The following is a 20,148-nucleotide window of genomic DNA, read 5'->3' as shown; positions in this document are numbered from 1 at the left end:
AACATTAAAAAACCCCAAACATACTTGTAGCACTGGTATTAGCTCAGAATATATAATCTAACCAGTCTTGTGGCTTTGAAATTAAGAGTTAACAATTTATTTATGAATGAATAATTTTTGTTGAAGTAATATTGCATCTTCTAGCCCTGTTAATTTTGCATGACACAATTCCCATTTATTATCATGTAAGTTTTTTATTGATTTTATGAAAATAACTGTAACAAGAAAATTAATGAAAATTTTTGTCTGCAACATCTTACAAACAAAATGAATGAAGAGAAGGAAACTTCTGCTGAAGTTTACTGGTTTTATTATTCTTCCATATGTATTATATATGAAAGGCAAACGAATTGCCAATCAATTATTTTCTTCTCTGATGTGATACAACATAAAAATTTTCTTTTCATATGTCTTTCAAAAACATGTTTATTTTTATCAGAGAAGCATTTTTTTCTTATAGCAGGAAATGTGTATTTTAGCTGAAGCACTTCTTTGTCCTCTATTCTGAAAATCATATTGATATGGATCTGTGACTCTTTCTCTGGATCAGATCCAGAAAGAGAAAAAATTAGTTTTGGCTTGACACTAGTTAAAGCTTTTTAAGTAAGTAACATTCTGATTCTGCTGCAGAAAAATGAGAAGAGGAAAGCCAGAGAGTTTCTCATGATGATCTTTTCCTTCATGGGACCTTAATGTCCCTTGGAACTGAATGCAATGAACAGATAAAAATTCCCCCACAGAATATCCAGCTGGGAAACATATGCTTCATGCCACCTCTCCAAATCAAAATTAAGATCAGAGAGAAGTTGCAATGGAGTCTACTGGGAAATGAGTTCAGATCTGAAAAGATGGGCAAGAGTACAGAAAATGTGCTGAGAGTATAAGGAAATTTCATACATATACAACCACCCTTGGAGAAATTTTGTTTTAATACATAATAAACTTGGAATTTGAATTTCAGGACATCACATTTACAAAATTTTTCACACAGGGAACAAAAGCATAAATGACAGAAAGTTGCTTCAGCAAATAAGTATTTTTCATACTGTTTGCTAGTTTCATAAATATATTTTTACACCCACCTTAAGGTGCAACTACTGAGAAAATTCTAGAAATACACCCATAAAGTAACAATAAATAAGACCATCAGGGCTTCTAACCAAAGTTTGTCTCTTAGAATTTTTTCACTGTAAAGAGGCCATTTCACTGAGACCATGTAGCTCTGCATTTAGAGGGCCACATATCATCTTAGTGGTTAAATATGCTTAAAGCATATCTAACAATAAAAATTCCATCAGTAGGAAAAATTAGTAGATTAATTTATATTTGTAATAGTGAGGGAGTTAAAAAGAATGGAAATTTAAAATATACATTTTTCATTTAGATGCAAAGATTCTAAGTATTTTATTAATTTTTTCCTCTTCTCCTGACCCACACTCCTCATCTGTTCTGAAATATCTTGTGTATTGCTATAATTTTAAGTTTATTGTAAGAGAAGGCAGGTTTCATAAAATAACTTATATTACATGGATAGTGGGTTTTTTTTATATAAAGTAACATATATTACATTAATCTTTTTTAAGTCGTTTTATCCTTGCCAGCTTTCATATTCACTTAGCAGGAAAATCTCTGGGGCGTTCTACTAATTGTAAACGAAAAAAAGTGAGAAAACTAGGCAAACAGCATAAACTGCATGAGAAGAGTGGAATTAATGTTGAATTTACGTTTCCTCACAAATTCCATTTAGAGCATTTAAGATTACTCCAAATGCATGATATATAGAATGCAAATATATTTGAATATGAATGTATTTGTTTGCCATTAATGACATACTGCATGATATTCTTCTAATGCATGATTATTAGTAGTATTAGTGTCACTATTACTAATATTTTATCAGGAAAAAATGTTTCGAAGCTAAGAAAACATAAAAAAAACTTCCCTGTGGAATAACCAGATCTTTGTGGCTGAAAGGGAACGTCTGCTTAGTTTTCCTCTGTTCTGCTGTATACAACAGCCTCATTACACAGTCAAACCAAGAGTTCCATGTAAACACTTTCTAAGGCTGTTCTGAATATTACTGTTGCTGGCTCCCTTCCTTGTGGAAAAGAAATAATAGCAAAACTGCTGTGAAATCAAGAGACGCTATCTTGAGCTGAAAAATAAAATCACTCAGTTATAGAATAATACTTGTCTTAAAACCACTTCTCAAAGGAAGGTTCTTCCACAGTGGTTTTATGAACAAATTTGAAATTTTACTTTCTCCACTCACAAATTTGATTTCCAGAGGGTGTTAATAGTTAGGCAGAAAAGAGCTGTAATGTGTCACAGAAGGCACTGCCTTCTCTTCCCTTATTTATTACGATTCTATCATTTTCTCTTGAACATTTCTATGTAGTTATTATGCACTGAGTTTTGCACTATATTATTCATTTGTTATGTTTGCTATTTATTTGCCCACTCAGCAGGGTACAGATTGTGTGTGGGCATACGTTCTTGCATTGTGACTGCACAGCTTGTTTGTGGAGGATTGTAGCTATCCCAGGACAAGCTCGCGGAGTCATTGGTACTCAAGAACTGGCATTGTGCAAATGAGCCAGTTATAGTCCCAGTTCTGGGGAAGGTGTGAGAGAGTGTCCTGTCAGTGTGTCTGCCTCATTCTGCAGTTAGCTTATTTGAGAGAAGATGGAAATCTAGACCATCCTGCTAGCTGGCTCAACTTTTCTGGCCCTTTCTAGAAAATAGTTTGTGTTCTGATGGACAGCGTTTTTGTACCTGGGAGCCTGGGTGTGCATCATGTACCTCTTACATGAATTGAGTCTTTCATAGATTAGTCTTGTGGAAATACCATGATTTTATCCAAAAAGGGAATTCTGAATGAGTTTTTTGAGGAGCCTCTCAAGGTTGCTAGTGCAGATTATACAGACCATATTTTGTGCTCATATGAAATTTTGTTCTTTGTACTTCTGTGTATATATACAAAGGGAAAGATTAAACTAACGTGGCTTAAGTGATGAAGTTTCTGCACCTCCTTTCCTTAGCTTCATTGAATATCCCTTCAGGATCGAAACCATGTACATGAGGGAAATGCCTTTGGTCAAGATAATGGGAATCTTCAACCACTGTTCCTGAACTTCAAGCGATGAACTGATGAAGCAAGCTCCAAGAACCCAGGTGATTAAAACCTGTTGAAGAAATCAAGACAGTAAAGCAGAAATATATACACACTGAAACAGCTGAGGGATTTTAGAGAGCAACCTGGGAAGTTCTGCTCTCTGACAGATTTGAAAGTCTTTGCTGAGACAGCACTCTTCCTTGAGAACATGCCTTACTGTATCTCACACTAGAGTGACAGGCTTGGTATACTATGAGACAGAAATATAGTCCTTTCTAATGGATGATAGTGCTCAAATCTCCTGACGTCCCTGGATAAAAATGAGAACAAATCTTAAATATTTTTGAATGATTCTGGTTCCTTCCTGTAAGAAAAGGGATATTACAACAAGAAAAGTTACACTAAGGGTAACAAGGATGAGCAAAGGTATGACATGGCTTTTGTAAGAAGGGTGTTTAAACACACCAGTCTGACCTGGAAGAGAAATGATCTAAGGTAGATATGGCAGAATGTCAGGAGTGTCAGGGAGAATGTAAATAGGGAAAGATTGTTTACTGTCTCTTCTAATACAAGTTGTAGGGAGCATCAGATGAGACAAGTATGTCTCAAGTTCTAAACAGAAAAGAAAAAAGGAGGTACTTCTTCAGGTGTAGCTATCCATGGAATTCTCTGCCACAGGAAATTAGACATACTCTGAATGTAAGTAACTGAGTGTCACATTCATGAAGGAAAAAAACCAGTGACGGCTACAGAACTTGAGTAGTACCTTTCTACACGGTGTCCCTAACCACTATAGATTTGATGTTCATTTTAAGGAGTGCCTTTGCAGGGATCGTTAGACATCTGTTATTGGCTATGTCAGGTACACAAAATGGGGATAACTGCTTCTTTGGTCTGATATGATATGACTTATGCTATTCCTGTAAATGTCTCTTGTTACAGAAAATTCTATTACCAAACTGTAATTCCTTACTGATGTCCACAATTCCCATTAAGGATTACATCGCATTTGGAAACTGACTTCTCTGGTCACAGAGGTAAAAAGAACATCTGTGACTTCAGAGCCATGAAGTAGCTAGAGAAGCTTGCCTTTACACAGATGTTATGCCAGGAAGAGGGGGGACTCTATAAAGTGCCAGGGGCTCAGGGGGAAAAAACCTCGAAACCATACAAGCAAACCAAGCCCTTCAGCATAGTCTATGATATCAAGCAAAACTTAATAATACTGCATAGGTATGTAGTAGTTAACGATGGGACTATTTCAAGTAAAGAGCACATGATTTTCTCTGTGTGAGAAACCTGCTCACGCCTTGCATGTGCGTGTATGTGTGATGAGTTAAATTAAACCTGCAAGGGAGTAAAGGGACAACTGTTCCTAGTCACCTGTCAGTGAAAATGTCCTCAATATTTTATATATACAACGTGTCACAAAATGGACATATGCTTTCAGAAGTGTCTATATACCCATGAAAGATTTTCAAAAGCTAATCTGAAAGGAAATGGGACTGTTTCTTATGAAAATGTCTCTCATAATATTCACCACAATATCTCTTTTTAAGAAACAACTAGAAATAAGCTTTTTGCTTTAATGCACACTGAAGTGGTATAAAATAGGGTTATTTTCATTTTATGAGAGATAGGTAGCAGTTTTGTATAAGGATATGTTGACTCTCTATTTTAATGTTAAGAAAGCTATCAGTGTCTGGTATAGACTACACATTTCTGAATAATATCTCTATCTCCCCATTGATGACGAGACATTTTTTCAGAATTGGAGACAGAACACAACGAACTGTCCTTGTTTATTCTTTTGGTTGATTAAGCTTACAGTTTCATAACATCTTTTGTCTGGTTAACTTTGAATGGGTTTTTGATTACTAGGGGACATCATCCATGTATTAGTCCTTTGGGTCTCCCTGGAATTGCCTGTGATTTCACTCTCTATGTAATCCATAAGAACGTTAACTAAGAAGGAGTGAGTGAGTAGGGGTAACTGTCATTATTTACATTTAGGACCTTTTCATAAAGAATACCTGTCCAGTATTACTGTCTAGTTACTGTCTCATTTCTGAATCAGTAAATAATGTTTGTTGCTTTCTTCTAATAAGCAAACACTGAAAGGAGAGAAAATCAGAGTGATGGTTGAATTCAATTCACCAGACCAACACAAAACAATTATGTCAATTTCATAAACTGGGATTGCATTAGACCCCTACATAAACAGCTTTATCCTTTATACTTTGAAGGTGTTATTACTCTTAAAACATTTCAAGCTATTATTACAGGAAAATATGAGACAATGACTAATAGCATGCATTTTTGTTGCAATTATGTCCAAACTGAAGCAGATTAATACAAAACAAGGGAAAATCACTATTATGTCCACATGTACGCTTAGTATCATAAGCATAAAAAAAAAACCCCCAAGATCTTATTTCTGGCTTCCAAACAGTATTTAATAAAGTTGGTGCATTATTTTATTGGTCATCCCTTAATTTCTACTTCATTTTCTGCATCCTGTGATGTTACAGATAGTTAATATGCAGTTAATCAGCTGTCAGTAATATATTTGTTACAATTTTCAGAAAATTGCATTTAGAGTGATTCTGTGTAGAATATGAAGCACAAATTAACAATGTTGTCCTTTACTTCAAGTAGTTTTTGTCTGGAAGATGAATGCATCTGCTCTTCTTTTGACAGAAACACAAAGCTTTCAGCTTCTAGAATATCCTGTCAGCTATCACTCTTCTCACTTTAAATCAAGTCATTTTACCCTATACCATTTGCATATTAACAATAATTAATTATTGTTAATAATAATTGCAAATAATAATATATTTGGAAACGTTTTCATGTTGATTCATTAATGAGTCTGATACTCAGTTTTTTAGGTCGTTTTAAACTTTTATAACAATTAGCAGAGCACATGCATCTAAAACAGTGGCTCTTTGTGAGTTCTTTTCACATGTCTACTTGTCTGTCCTTGATGATACTGTGATACTTTAAAGATGGATAAATAATGCTACCAAATGAAAATATATTGATTTAAGTCCATCAGGATCTTGTACACAGACAACACTGCTGGATAGAATCAAACCATTCCACTTACGGTGAGCTAATAAAGAAAAATTCCCCTCTTTACTTTTTTTTATTAGAATGAGACATATGTACTGCTGACATTGGACATTTGTCCATTATTTATGTGTAAGCATCAGAAAATCATGAACTAAAATAAAGAATGAAAAACCAATGTAAAGCATGTTCTTCAAGAATAGGAAGGATAACTGGTTGGAATTTTTTTGCACACAGAAAAAACATACACATCCATTCTGATGTACAGCTTATTAATTTTAAAATGGAGGTTTGGACTTGAAAAAAATTTATTTAGTGTTTTAGTGAAAGTTATGAACTGCAAGACAGTTGAATTGACACACTCTCAAATACATAAACATTTAATTTCGTAGGTTTTTAAAAACAACATGTCTAGACTTTCCAAGTACAGGTAGAGTATCTAGTTCACTGCAACAGCAGTATCACAGTTAGCTCTTGCAGTGGAAGTTACATGCACACAGATAATTAGTTTTACAGGTTATTTAAACCCTGAAGAAGGAGCACTGGACTGACATGGTTGGACTTGTTCTTAAAACTCCTTCAGAAGCATCCCTGAGATAGACTTATCCTCTATTCAAACCCCACATTTTGGTGAGAAATTTCACTTTCTAATTAAAAGAGATAAAATCAACCTAAAATTAACATTTTTTCTCTTTTGAACTTTCTTCTCGCATGTTTGATTCAGAGGAAAAAAAAAGAGAAAACTAATCTACATTAACGTACAATCATAGATCTCTCCTCTAGGTTTTTGTTTTAGAATTGTGGGGGAAAAATGTCAAACAACTATAAATGTAAACCCTTGTCACTTGGCACTAATACAAATGTTCTCCAAGATAGCCCATCCTTGGGCCTCAAGTAGCTTTCTGTCCAGAAGGAAAGTATGAATATTGGTCATTCAGGCTGGTATTAGAAGGGTGTCCAGTTCAAACAGTTTGAGAGTTTTCTATTGAAGATGGACTAAGTCACATACAAGGTAGGCGTTTCTGATGGCAAAAACAGGCATGAAATGTAAATTGAAACCTAAATTTCATCACAGGACCTTGAAGGAAGGACAAGAGTCTGTGAGATGATTTGCTGAAGAGCCAGTGGAGGGTTTCAAGGAGGGAGCAACCATAGTCTGTCTAATCGCCAGCTAAGCTAATTTTTAATGGGCTAGAAAGAAGAGCTGCTAATGCCTAGACCTAAGCTGCATTCATATTTGCTGGATAAACCCAATACTTCATAACCATTTCCTGAATCTTCTTTTATTCCTGAATCTTCTTCTAACTATTCTCTTTGCACAAAAGGGCTATTCCTTTCATGGTTAAAGTCTGACAGTAATGCACTGGAACACATCAGCATGAAATATAGGGGTTTATTTTTATACATTCTTGATCATATTTTTAAAGAATAGATACTGAAACCACTTTAGGGCATAACTGAAGAGACCTTTTAAAATGTCCCTGCTGGCCCTATTGTGCTGATGAGCCTGATAGTGAAACTGGCCTTGCTGATATAATAGTGTCTTTGCTAGGCTGTAAACAATGGCTTTAATCAGGATACTAAATTCTTTACAGACAAAATTGTTCTTTCAGGGTTTCCTGATTTTATGGAGTCAGAGCGAGTGTTCTGTTTTTGCTCCCATTGTGTAATTCTCCCCACCTTCAATGTCTTCTTATCCTTATAAGTCTTGACAACTAAAGACAATTGCTTAAACTACTTTTAATGCACTGACAGCTGTTAATATTACAGATTACTGTATGTTGTAAGTAATGTTTTTGCTCTGTCATTGAAATGGAAAGAAAAGATGTTCTAAGAAATTCCTTTTGGCAACAGGTTTCATTCTGTTTCTGAAACATGCACAAGAAAAAGGCAGAGGTACACCTTTGTACTCAAACCCCTCTCATCTTCTAAAATGTTATGTGCACTGGGGAACTGATGATTACTAAACAGTGCACCCATATCTCCACAACAGAAGTACTGATTACGATATTGGGATACAATAGTAAACCAGAAGAGAAACAAGCATTTATAAACACAGTGAAAAGACCTTTCCAGCCCTTTCAATTGATGTGGGTTTCCTCACCTTCACTCCCAGGCTCAACTTTACTCCTCCACTGCAGATACCTGTCCTCACTGCTTTGTTGTCACCACAGGTTATACTTCTTCCTTTCAGGGATACATGGAAGTTTGTGGTCAAGCCATAGTGGTTTAGCTCATCTGTCCTTTCATTTTCACCCTTTTCTTGTGCTTCAGGTTGGTCCTCCACGGGTCACTGTTCCTTTGGGGGAGTGGAGTATCAACACCCTAAAACTTGGTGTTCGCCCCTATTCTCTTGCTCTGCTTTTCCCTGCCCCTCTCTGTCCCCAGTACTTTCTGCCCTTTCTTAAACACACTTCCACAGTGGCACTATCATCTTGGCTTGGGGATTGCAGTGGATCCATCTGGAACTGGCTGTGTCTGGCACAGGGCAGCCTGGTCTGCTCAAGGAGGTCTGCAGCCCTGCAGCCTACAACTGCCAGCACATGGGCAATGCCACCAAGACAGTTTGCACATAAATTTACAACTCTGCATTGCATGACATGTTTGCACATTGCAGGAGGTCTTTGACAAGAGAGCCGAGGGAGTGAACATTCTTTCTTTATTTTAGATCATGATTTTCTGATGCTTATAGGGTGACACTCAGTTTGCTGCCCAAGCACAACAAAGTATATCACAGTCAATCACCTGAACCACTTGGGGAAGGATTTTGATATTTCAAAGTATGGCTTTAATACTTACCATTGAAATAAAGTGAAGAAGTCAACTGGGGTTTTTATTAGATTTATCTTATTATGAATAAGATTACTTTTTTGTTTGGTTTGGGTTTTTTATATTACTTTGTAATATTCCACAGCATATAAAAGAATCAGTGAAATGAAAAGTCATTTAAGCCAAATAATAAACACTTCATCTACAAAATGTAGAAATGGAGCATGTTCTTCTCTTCTGGAAGGCACTTCTTCATATTTGAAGTGTTTTGATAGATTATGACTGCACACAGCTTTCTTAAGGGACTCCTCTTACATGTTCCCCTTTGAAATGCAGTCTATTTCTATTTCTATAGAAATCAGATCTATAGCTTTACCAGCTCATTTTTGTTCTTGTAAGGGGAGGTTCCAAAAAACAAAATTGCTACCTGTGCAGCATGCCTGCAGTCTGGATTTGTGTAAAACCTTTTTAAGGATTCTTCCTCTCCTACTCAGATGAGTCAAAAAAGAGGACAGGAATTAGGGTGGTCATGCCAGTATATCTACGGCTTGCTAAATCTGTAAAAGAAACCCCAAACTTACTGTGGCCCTCAGGCAGTTCTGCTTACTGCAGTAATAACATATTATAGCAGAAGCAGCTATACCCCTTAATATCTTCTTCACTGATACTTTCCATGAGAAACATACTTTTCTGTAGTATGTCCAGGGTTAGCAAGAGTCCTTAAATAAAGAGTCATAGAATCATTTAGGTTGGAAAAGACTTTTCTAATCATTGAGTCCAGCCATAAACTTAACACAAAATCCTCCAGTTGGATTGAGGTTTGTCTGTGTTATCCCTTCAGGGACAGCTGCTTAAGGAAACATTATGAAATGTAGGCATAGGGCAAGTGCTTCTGGAGCTTGGTGTATAAGTTTGCTCAGGTGGGGGTGATTTATGAACTCTTGAATGTTGTTGTTCCTCATTTAGGAATTGGTTTTGACAGAACACCAATATCACCCAATGACCTATCTACCCATGTATGCAGTATTTCAGTGTCTCACCTCCTTAGGACATGTATTAAGCACCATTTCTAAGGTGGATAAAAAAAGTCTACTTCTTTTCCTCACCAAAATAACCTCCAACTTGAAGAAAGGTGTGTGAAGCTCAGCAAAATAGTTATAACCATATGCTTACCTCCATGTATAGCCCTATCAAACAAAAGCCTGAATATTTCTGTGGCCTTTCCACTGCCAATCACTGAGGAAAACAGTGTCTCATAACTCTATATATAAAATTCAGATATCTGAAGAGATAGAAGGGGATACATGCAAGTCATTCCTCACAGAGTCTGTCAGCTACACTCTGCCTGCCTGTACTCATTCTGATTATAAAATGAGGTAGCTCTAGTGTAGTCTCCTGTTTATTCAAGTTGTATTTTCTAGAGAGGGTGTCCTGTGAGCTGTGGATTCCTGGAAAGAAGCAGCTCATATACTTGCCTATTGTGCAGTCTACATGCAGGAGCACAGAGTGATTGTACAATTTTTCTCTCACCCTAACCTCAGGTAGGGTGGAAAATTTCTAGGTGCCCTGCCAGTGTTTGCAAGTGTGGATTGTTCAATGCTGTCTCTTTTTAATTAAGGGAGGTCAAACTGAATAAATTGAGATTTTTCATCAGACTTAACAGTTGCTTATCAGTCATAATATTTTAGATATATTTTTTAGGAAATAAAGCCAAAAAAACCCTGCAAAATCCAAACCTGCAGCCCGCCATATAGTTCTTTGTATGGTGGGAAGAATGAAATGTCACACTGATATGAATTCCAATACAAAGCTTTTACGCATCTAAAATGCAAACTTATTACTGGCAGATGTATTTCTATTCCGAATGAAAAATGTAGGCATATTTAAGGTTCAATAATATGGAATCATATTTTTAGTAAAAGCAAAGAGGTTAGTTTTCTGATTTCCATATAGAATATATGCAGGCTATTTTCAAACTGAGATTAGGCACAGTTTACCTTTTGCTGACAGTCACTGTTTCCCCATGAGCAAGAATAGACAGGAATGCCATTCCTATGCTAATTGGACAAGAAGACACATTTTCACAGCAGTGCATAATGAAATATTTGTATCTTATATTTTACTATATGCTTTTCCCCAGTTACTAAAAGGTGCATCCAGTTATGCTCATAAATGCATCTATTAGTCCTGATACCATATACATGTGACGTAGACTAGGGAAAATATACAATAATTTGAAAAAAAAATAAAAACTCTTAATGTAATTCTGTCAATGTCTCAAAAAGGTAGATAAAGCATTTCTGTAGCTGGCTGATGCTTTATGCGTTTACCAATAGGAATCAGCAAGGTGCCCAGAAAATGCTTCTTACTTGACAGGTTTGGCTTTTTTTTATTCCCTGTCCTCATATTTTTTGTTTAATAGCATATGTAAACTCAAAGGTTGGCAGTGCAAAATAATCAGATTGGACCAATTACTAGGACAATGATGAAGACACTAAAATAATCATATCAAGTAAAATCTAATGAGATGTTGGCACTTTGTAACAACCAGCATCTATAGCAAACAAACTAAATCTGAAAAAACAAGAGAGGAAGATGCATTACTGTGTCCCAAAGATATCTTACTGATTTGATCTATAGTATATCTGACCACATGCATAATAGATGCCTTCACAAGAACAAGGTAGGAGAGTGCCATTGGAGCTATGCCCTTGTATCTCAGTTAAAGACACAGATACAGCCATTAGCTTCATAATGCTTCTACTTATTCTCCACACAAAAATGTTCCAGCTCTGGTTTCTGAAGTTTGATATAAAAGATAAGCACTGAGAGGGTGCACGAAAGAGACCAATCCCATCTTATTAGATGGCTCTTATCTTTCAGCTCTTTTTTTTTTTTTCTACCATAGAAGCTTTAGAAAACACAAACAATAGAAAATAATATAAATCAGGTAACTCAACTCAAGACAGCTCAGAACCAAGGAGAGAACTCCATTAACTAAAGAAAATCAAGCACTTTAGGTGTGTTAAACACCCAAAAGAACGATTCCAGTGTCACAAATTTATTTTTATGCTTAGGAAATGTACACTGATCAAGTACCAATGTAACAGATGAATTAATATCTGTAGCTCCCCAACTATTGCAAGCTACTTTTCCCGTTTCTTAAATGAAGATTTTATAGACTCATGGCTTTGAGCAGCTGGTACAATTGAGTTGTGTGTTTCCAGCAGGTCTCTGACAGGAGATACTATAAAGCCAATTAACTAGAAAATAAAAAAAGATTCCGCCTTTCCCTTCCAGCTTCTTGTCTCACTCACTCAGGTGTGGCTTCAAAGTGTGCTGGCTGGTTCACAAAAGCACCAGTCTTGTGGAGTGCTATAAAACCAGAGCAGAACTAGATGCCATTCATTTTCTTACTGATGCATGATTGCACAGTGTGAGTGTTATGATTCATTATTGAGAGATACCTCTGTCCAAATTAAGGTGCAAACAACTCCATATGCCAAAGTCAATAATACAGATTTTATTTAACAGTGAACGTGAGGTAGAGAGGTAGAAAGAAATAGAAAAGATGGGGGATGGGGAGAAGAGGAGAGAGAGAGAAGGAGGGGCAAGGAGGGAGGGAGGGGCAAGGAGGGAAGGGGAGAGAGAGGGACAGAGAGAAGGAGAGGGAGAGGGAAAGGGAGAGGGAGGGCTGTCCATTGGTTCTTCTTGACCCTGCTCTTCTTAGTAGTGGGGTTCCAGAAGTCATTCTTTTCAGTATTTATATATTTTAGCAAACAAAGGAATGCTCATTGCCTACACCGTTCTTTTATTCTATTGGTTAAATGATGCCCTTGCTTCTAATGCTAATTAGTCACATGATCCCTCTTGCTCTTCTTTTGAGTCAGTGGGTTTTTTGAGTTGGTGGGTTGTGATCTCCCCCTGCTGGAATTACCTTTTACCCAGTCTAAGCTGATTTCAGCTCAGTGCCTGAGTAGGCTTTTCGTGTGGCCCATCATTCTTTATGTCCACTGTCAGTGATACATTCTTCTCCCCAACTTTGTTAACCTCCCCCAAGGTCTCAGACAACAGTATCACCTTTATGTTATCTCAAGTTCCAGCTGTGGTCGCTTAACTCACAGTCTAAATTCCAGGTATCAGCAAAGGCATATTCAGGAGGGGTTTGGTGGTAACAGATGCCATCCGTCCCATCCCTTGGGGTGATCTTTGTCTGACTGGTGATATGCGTATGAGCAGTTGCTTCTTTATCCAGTTTTCCACAGTGGGAATTTTTTTCTGGATGTACTACCCAAGATCTTGCCATGAATGGTATCACCATACTTGGTGGTGGGATTGTTTAATGGGAGGGGATTGCCACGTACTGGTGCCGGTGGTGGCAGCCTTTTCAGGGGCCTTTGTGTATTTGTTTGTGGTTTTTTTCTTTTTTTTTTTTCCTTGGGTTTTTTTCACCCTTGCTCTGGTAAAAAAATCCAGAAATAAAATAATGAGATTTCCCCCAAAATTGTATCTCAATATTTTTCTGGAATGTGTAATTTAAAATTCTGAGTTTTACACAAGAAAAATGAAAAATGAGCGTGCTTCACTGTTCCTTTTCTCATTTCAATCTATTTTATAGAAGATTCAATACTGGAGGGAGGCAGTCTGAAAAACAGGATAAGCCTCATTCATCGTTAATTTCCAAGTGTCGCAGTTAGACGTCTAAAAATCTCAGACGTATCTCATGAACAAAGATACACCTTCTAAGATCAAGTTCTGATCTTGCTAACTTTGCTGATTTTGATCCTACTGTTTTCAAGAGGAAAGCCTCTCATCTTGCCAAGTGGACACACCCTTGTAGATGCATCTTCAAATGGAAACAAATTAATAAATCACAGGGCTGTAAAATAAATTACATGGAAACAGCCAGATAAAAAACTTAGTGAGGAGGGAACTTACAATTTGTGGTGTTGGGCACAGAAACACATAGCTTATTCCTTGTTGGCTTTTTGCTAACTTCAAGGGCGAAAAAGAAGAAAACTGTTTCTAATGAAGTTGTTGTATTTTCTAGAAGCACATGTAAAGCAGTGTATGTTTAAAACAGAAAATTCTCAATCCAAAGTTTAAGTGCTTGTTACCGTCACAATAAATGCTAGATAATTTTGCCACAAAGGACAGACAACAGTCTGGGATTATCTGAGTATTTCAAGGTATAATTTGCCAAAGAACTCATCAACTCTGTAGTCAGCAGCCAGAAGAGGAATTTGGGAACAATCGAGAAAGCATCTGTGTCTGAGACTGTAAACCAAGACATGTCCCTTCCAGACCACATTTCAAACAGGAACCTTCTCAATACCCTGTTTTTCCTCTCACCACTGGCTTGTGGCACCTGAACCTCTGCTAACCTGTGATTACAGCTTTTTATTCTGTTTTTGCACAAGTGCAAATGACCGCATAAGCATGTGGTGGACCACAGCCTTGGTATTTCATTGAAAAAACATCATGATGCTCCACAGCTTCTTGTCCCTTGAGAATTCAAAGCTGTCCATGGAAGTAAGCACATAATATAAGAGTTCATTTACCTAGAGGAAAAGGGAAAATATTTGCCCGTTATATTAGAATAACATTGTGCTTTTTTCAGAGTTGGTGTGATGTATCTTATTATTCATCTTTTTGATGCCTTCTTCCCATATTTTCATATCAACTCCAAACTCTTATATTCCCTCCTACCATTTTTTCTCTAAAGACTGTAATAATTTCTGGGATAAGTGGCCATATTAAATTCATATGCCTTTTACTATATCCTGCAATCACATGCATTATGGGTCACTCAAGGTGAGTCAGCAAATAGAATTTGCCATGAAGCTGTTTACATATGTATGTATACAAATAACAAATGCAGAATGCAATGTCAAAAAGCAAGGAAATGCAATCAAGAATTTATATAGTGGCATTACCAGCCAAGTGGAAAAATGCCTCTAAAACAATGAAGTCACCCTGAATCTGTCAGTTAAAAACAATTGCCAGTGTAGTCACCACTAATATTACATGTAGAAAAGCAGTATCTATACAAGGAACAATTTATTTTAGAGTTGCTATTTGTTGGTATTGAAAAGAACAATATTTCCCTCTTGCTTTGCCTTTCTCCTTGAAAGTGCTTTCTTTTTATAAGGAAGTGCAATGTGAATTGGAATAGATACAAGCCCTGGGTTTGAATTGAATTATTTCTTGATTTTCCTTTTAGGGCATGACCTGTAATCCCATAATGTTGTGCATGCCTATAAGTTTAGGTTTTTAACCAGAGGAACTTTGATATCTATTTTAGGTTCCCAGTGCTCTTTGATAATTTTTTATGCACTTTGTATTGCTGAGTACCCCACTGTGGTACCACCTGCATCCCAAATTTTTTTTGCCATGAAAAAAGAGTATAAAAAAACCCCAACCTTGTGGTTCAACAAACTCCAGATACTGTTTAAGATTCTAGGGACAAATTATATGCAGAATATAAATGTTTGAAAGAAATAGGTGAAAACAAGATAAAGCTTTCTGCAAGTAAATCACTTGTGGTCGTGTTTCTCCTGTGTCCCTTTTGGGATGCACATACACACATCTGCACACAGTCAAGCCATTATATTGGGGGTTCAGCATTGCTCACTCCAAAAGCATGTAAAATGGACAGAGCAGCACTTTCTGCAAGGACAGAGCTGCAAAGGGAGGGACAGGATTGGGATCAAGATGCACAGGGTTCATCCTAGAGGCACAGTCTGTCCAGAACTGTTGCTATAAATGTGTTTCCATTGCACAAGGAAGTGTAGCAGTCAAACAAAACTGAAGGTCAGTTTCCTACTTCTAATCTAACTGCAGCAATTTGGAGCTTAAAATGGTCTAATTTATCTTGTTTTTAATAACTACAGAAAATTTTCCAGCTAAGAAGCAGAAAGGAGCTTGAAGAACAATCCCATTCTTCTCAGCTAACTGTTTAGGGAATATTCCAGGGTCAGCTCCTGTGGTCACAATTATTTGGCATATACTAGCCTGACTAAAAAGAAAAAGAACACTAGCTGTGATATCTGCACTTGGAATGCACAATCTTTCACAATGAAAGTCAAATTAAAAAAAAACCTACAACAACAACAACAAAAAAAACCCATTCCAACTAAGAACCAGGAAAAAAGTTCCAATGTTACATTGATCACTCAAGGAAACCCTTGAAAGAATTCATAATACATTATAAATATTTTCTTTTCATTTAGAAAGGAACTAACTTTCTGATTTTGCATTATGCCAAGGCTGAAATTTTTCACATTCTAATTTATTCCTTAGAAATCTTAATATAAATATTTTTTTCTAGAGAGGATAATGTTTATTTGAGGGCAGTTTCTAGTGAATTGCAGGTATTGTGCATGTTAAACAGTAAAACGGTGTTTTGAATGGTTTTATCCTTTCTGAAAACTGAGTATCTTTATGTAAATAAATATTTGCAGAAGTAAGTAACAGTGATCTACAGTACATCTGCAAAATCCAGTCATGCTTTCTCTCCCATAATCTTTCTGCTGGTGCTTTGGTGCATGCTGCCAGTGTACTGTGCACAGTGAGAACAAACTTTTTATCAATAAATCACTTGACATCATGATCTAAGCTGACTGGACCCTGGTTTTGAGGTTAGAGGTTTTGAGTGGCATGTGCAACTGAGTTCAGGAACTTCAAAAATTAAAATTTTCAGAAACATTCCACCAATATTTTATGAACATAAATAAAAGTAGTTGAAACCCTTAAAAGTTTGATGGGATGTTCAAGTATATCTGAAAGAAACTAAACTCATTTATACCTTTGGCACTCAGCTGGATTTCTGTTTCCTAAATCTTGGCTATCATATTCTGCCCATGACTCTTATTCATGAGGTTTAAAATTCGTAAGTTTGCAGGAACATAGTGGTTTTCAAGTGCAGAAGGACACACCACATCTACTGGAAACTTCCACATGACTGTTGCCATAGAACTTCATCCGTTTATTCCTTTCTATGCAAACTACTCATATTTCACTAGCATATGGCTATCTACTACATTTTAGAAGGGATCAAGTGATGGCACTTGGCACCTTTCCTAGACAGTGTATTTAGGTAATGTAATTTCATTACTCTGTCAGTGATTGTTTAAAAACAAAAAGTGTTTCGTTGAAGTTTGAAGTAGTCTAGCTTTAATTATCAGATGCTTCCAGCAAAGGCTTTCTCTATGAGATCATAGGCTTCCATTTTAGATTTTTTATTGCTATGAAGAACATACAGTATATATACAATGTGAGTAATGCGCTCTTTCTTTTGGTAAGAGAAAGATCATCTTGTCACTCACAGGTATTTCTTCGTCCAGTTTCTGCATCACTTTTGCTGCTCTTCTAAGCTTTCTTCTTTTTTCAAACTGTAGGCAGCAAAGTTAAATAAACCTTTCTAGTACCAGTCTTGACAATGTCACATACAGTGATATACCTCTGTACTGGAAAATGATCCTCTATTAAAATCCAGTGATTTTCTATGAAGCCTTTTGCCCCCTTACTATGCAAATGAAAACAAATTCAATCTGTAATAAATAGGGAGTTTGTTAGTTGCTGTAAGTGAAATGAATTATAAGAGTTAATACTTGGCCTAGAAAAGAGCACTTAGCTTGTGTCTCCAGGACTAATAAATATTGTCCTGCTAATCTGCAATGTGTGTAGATAACACACTAATGTTGTTGTGACACTAGGTGTTTTGATACTTGTCTAATTAACTTACAAAAACATGACAACCATGGTAATGTTGTCAGAGCTGATGTAATGTGAGTGTTTAGGTTAGCCCCAAAATAAGGGAAAGTACATGATCGTGGCTTTTGTATGAATATATTAATAGATTATTTAAAAACCAGCATTTTGAGCAGTGTTTCTCTGGAGCTTTTTCTATAAGACAAGATCTATTATATCTGTCACTTATGTTTCTGCCAAACCATGAACTTGTGAAAGAAATTACTGCTAGGTTTTGTTCTAATGAAAGAACTTCTCCAGACTTTAGCAGTATGCGACAGTTAATTCACATCTTGTCTAGTTTTCTGCTGTACAAATGTTCAACACCCCAGAAATAACTTCAAATGTCAACTAACTACAGGTATGGACAAGCTTATAAAAAGAACAGGTGTATAGCTGTCCATGCCTCACTTGACAGTCAACACCAAGGATTTCATTGGCCTGATTTTTCTCAGCCTCCCACAGGCAGCTAATGTTGAATTATTTTAGCTATAGAATCATAGAATCATAGACTCATAGAATCATAGAATCGTAGAATCACAGAATCATAGAATGGCTCAGGTTGGAATGGACCTTAAAGATCATCTAGTTCCAACCCTGGCAGGGACATCTTCCACTGGACCAAATTGCTCGAAACCCCATCCCACCTGGCCTTATTCTGCTAGGAATAGTCAAGAGGGATTTTTTTGGGCAATTCTAGTTTTCTAGGATGGAGTTGTAAATTTTGGAGATATAGATTCTCTTTCAGGGTCTCTGTGAAATTGTTTCTTTGACTATATTAGGACTCATTTAATGACAAGGTCTGATGCAGTCAACAGTTTCAATTCCTTGGAATGAATACCTATCCACCATTATTTGATACAGTACAAATCCATATGCCATTTAAAAAGGCAGTGATTTGATATTTATTTCCAGACCACTGAGAGGAACATTGAACAAGGTCAGGTCTAATACTAATGACTGCAAAACATTGCTAGCAACATCCTTGTTCAGGGGTGGTTCCACTTCATTAGCTACTTTGAGAACAGTTAGCTAGCCAATGTTTAATCCATTTAATACTAGCTTTATTGATATTATGGAGAATTAATTTATGCATTGGAAATTCCCTGATAAAAAGACAAATTCTTTGCAGAAGTGATACGTATCTTATACATCAAGCAGGAAAACACCAGTAAACTCATAGAACTCCAATGCTTTGGAAAACAGAATTCCCCAGAGTTATAATTTCAATAGGAGTGATAATCTCTACTTAGAGTAAATTGTGTAAATAAGCATCCATGGACAGCATAGGTTTGTTGAGCTCAGTTTTCAGTAATATTTGTGACAGAATTTCACAAGGTATCACTGTGATGCAATTATAATTTTCTTCCTTCAGTTTTATAAGTCTTCTCAGGCTGAAAAAAGGGTCTGCCAGTTAAAAATCATCATAAGTCTTCCCTACATGTGTTAGTTATGACTGAAAATAATATTATGAAAAAAAATGAAATCAAGACATTGGAAATGACTCTAACAAACCTAGATCATGCAAACTGTAAGAGACTTTACTAGGAAAATCTGATCTTCCAGTGAAGTCAGCTTTGTAAATCTACTTCATTAGGGTTTTCTGGTTTGACTTCTTTTTCCCCCCCGTTGGTGAGAGTCTATCGGCATTAAAGATAGTAATCTAGGATTGCTGTTCACTTTCTCTAGCCTTTGTGGTGTCACAGTTAGGTATCTGGCTAGACTTTTAGGTACCAGCTAAAGAGAAATCCTAAAAGGAATCAACTTCTGAATCTCTCTCTTCAATTTACAAGAGGCACATAAGTGATTAAATATTAGTCTGTAAAGGTAACCCCTATTCCTTAATATTCATTGCTACAACTGCTCCTAAAGTGTTCCAGAGAGATTCTTAAAAGCAGATTGTGTATTATTGTTTCATATTATGTTAAAATACTTCTCAAAAATAGCTGTCAGTCATAAGACAGGTGACAAGGTGGAGTAAATAGTGACCCTATAAATAGAGACACATATGCTTAGTTGAATTTGTGCAATTTAGTGAGAAGGTCATTCCTATCCACTCAGGTTTCCAGATGCAGAAGTAGAATTTTAATTCCGTACTTAAGCCAAAGCATGTATAGAATTAAATATAAAAATAAAAATATAGGAAAGAAAAGAAAAAATAGTTTCCCAAGTGAATATTTTGCATCTACAATGAATAGCAGCCAGGTCACTGAATGTTTCCAGATTTTATCCAGGTAAAACACGTGCACTTGCTGCTAGGTAGCATGATAATGAATTTTATTTCCAGAAAGACTGAAGATCAAAGGGAGCCAGGTTGATCTAGTGAGCTTGGTGGTAGAGCTGTCAGTTGAAAGACATTTTCTGCTCATATCTATTACCACAGAAAAGCTGAGACTGTCTTGGATTGCAGCTTCTTGAAAAGAAAATCAGAAAGTTGCATT

This window comes from Corvus kubaryi, unplaced genomic scaffold, assembly GCF_017639235.1.
Source record: "Corvus kubaryi isolate FWS band 111438036 unplaced genomic scaffold, C.kubaryi_AGA036_p1.0 132, whole genome shotgun sequence".
Lineage (NCBI taxonomy): Eukaryota > Metazoa > Chordata > Aves > Passeriformes > Corvidae > Corvus > Corvus kubaryi.
Note: the sequence above shows the minus strand (reverse complement) of the source record.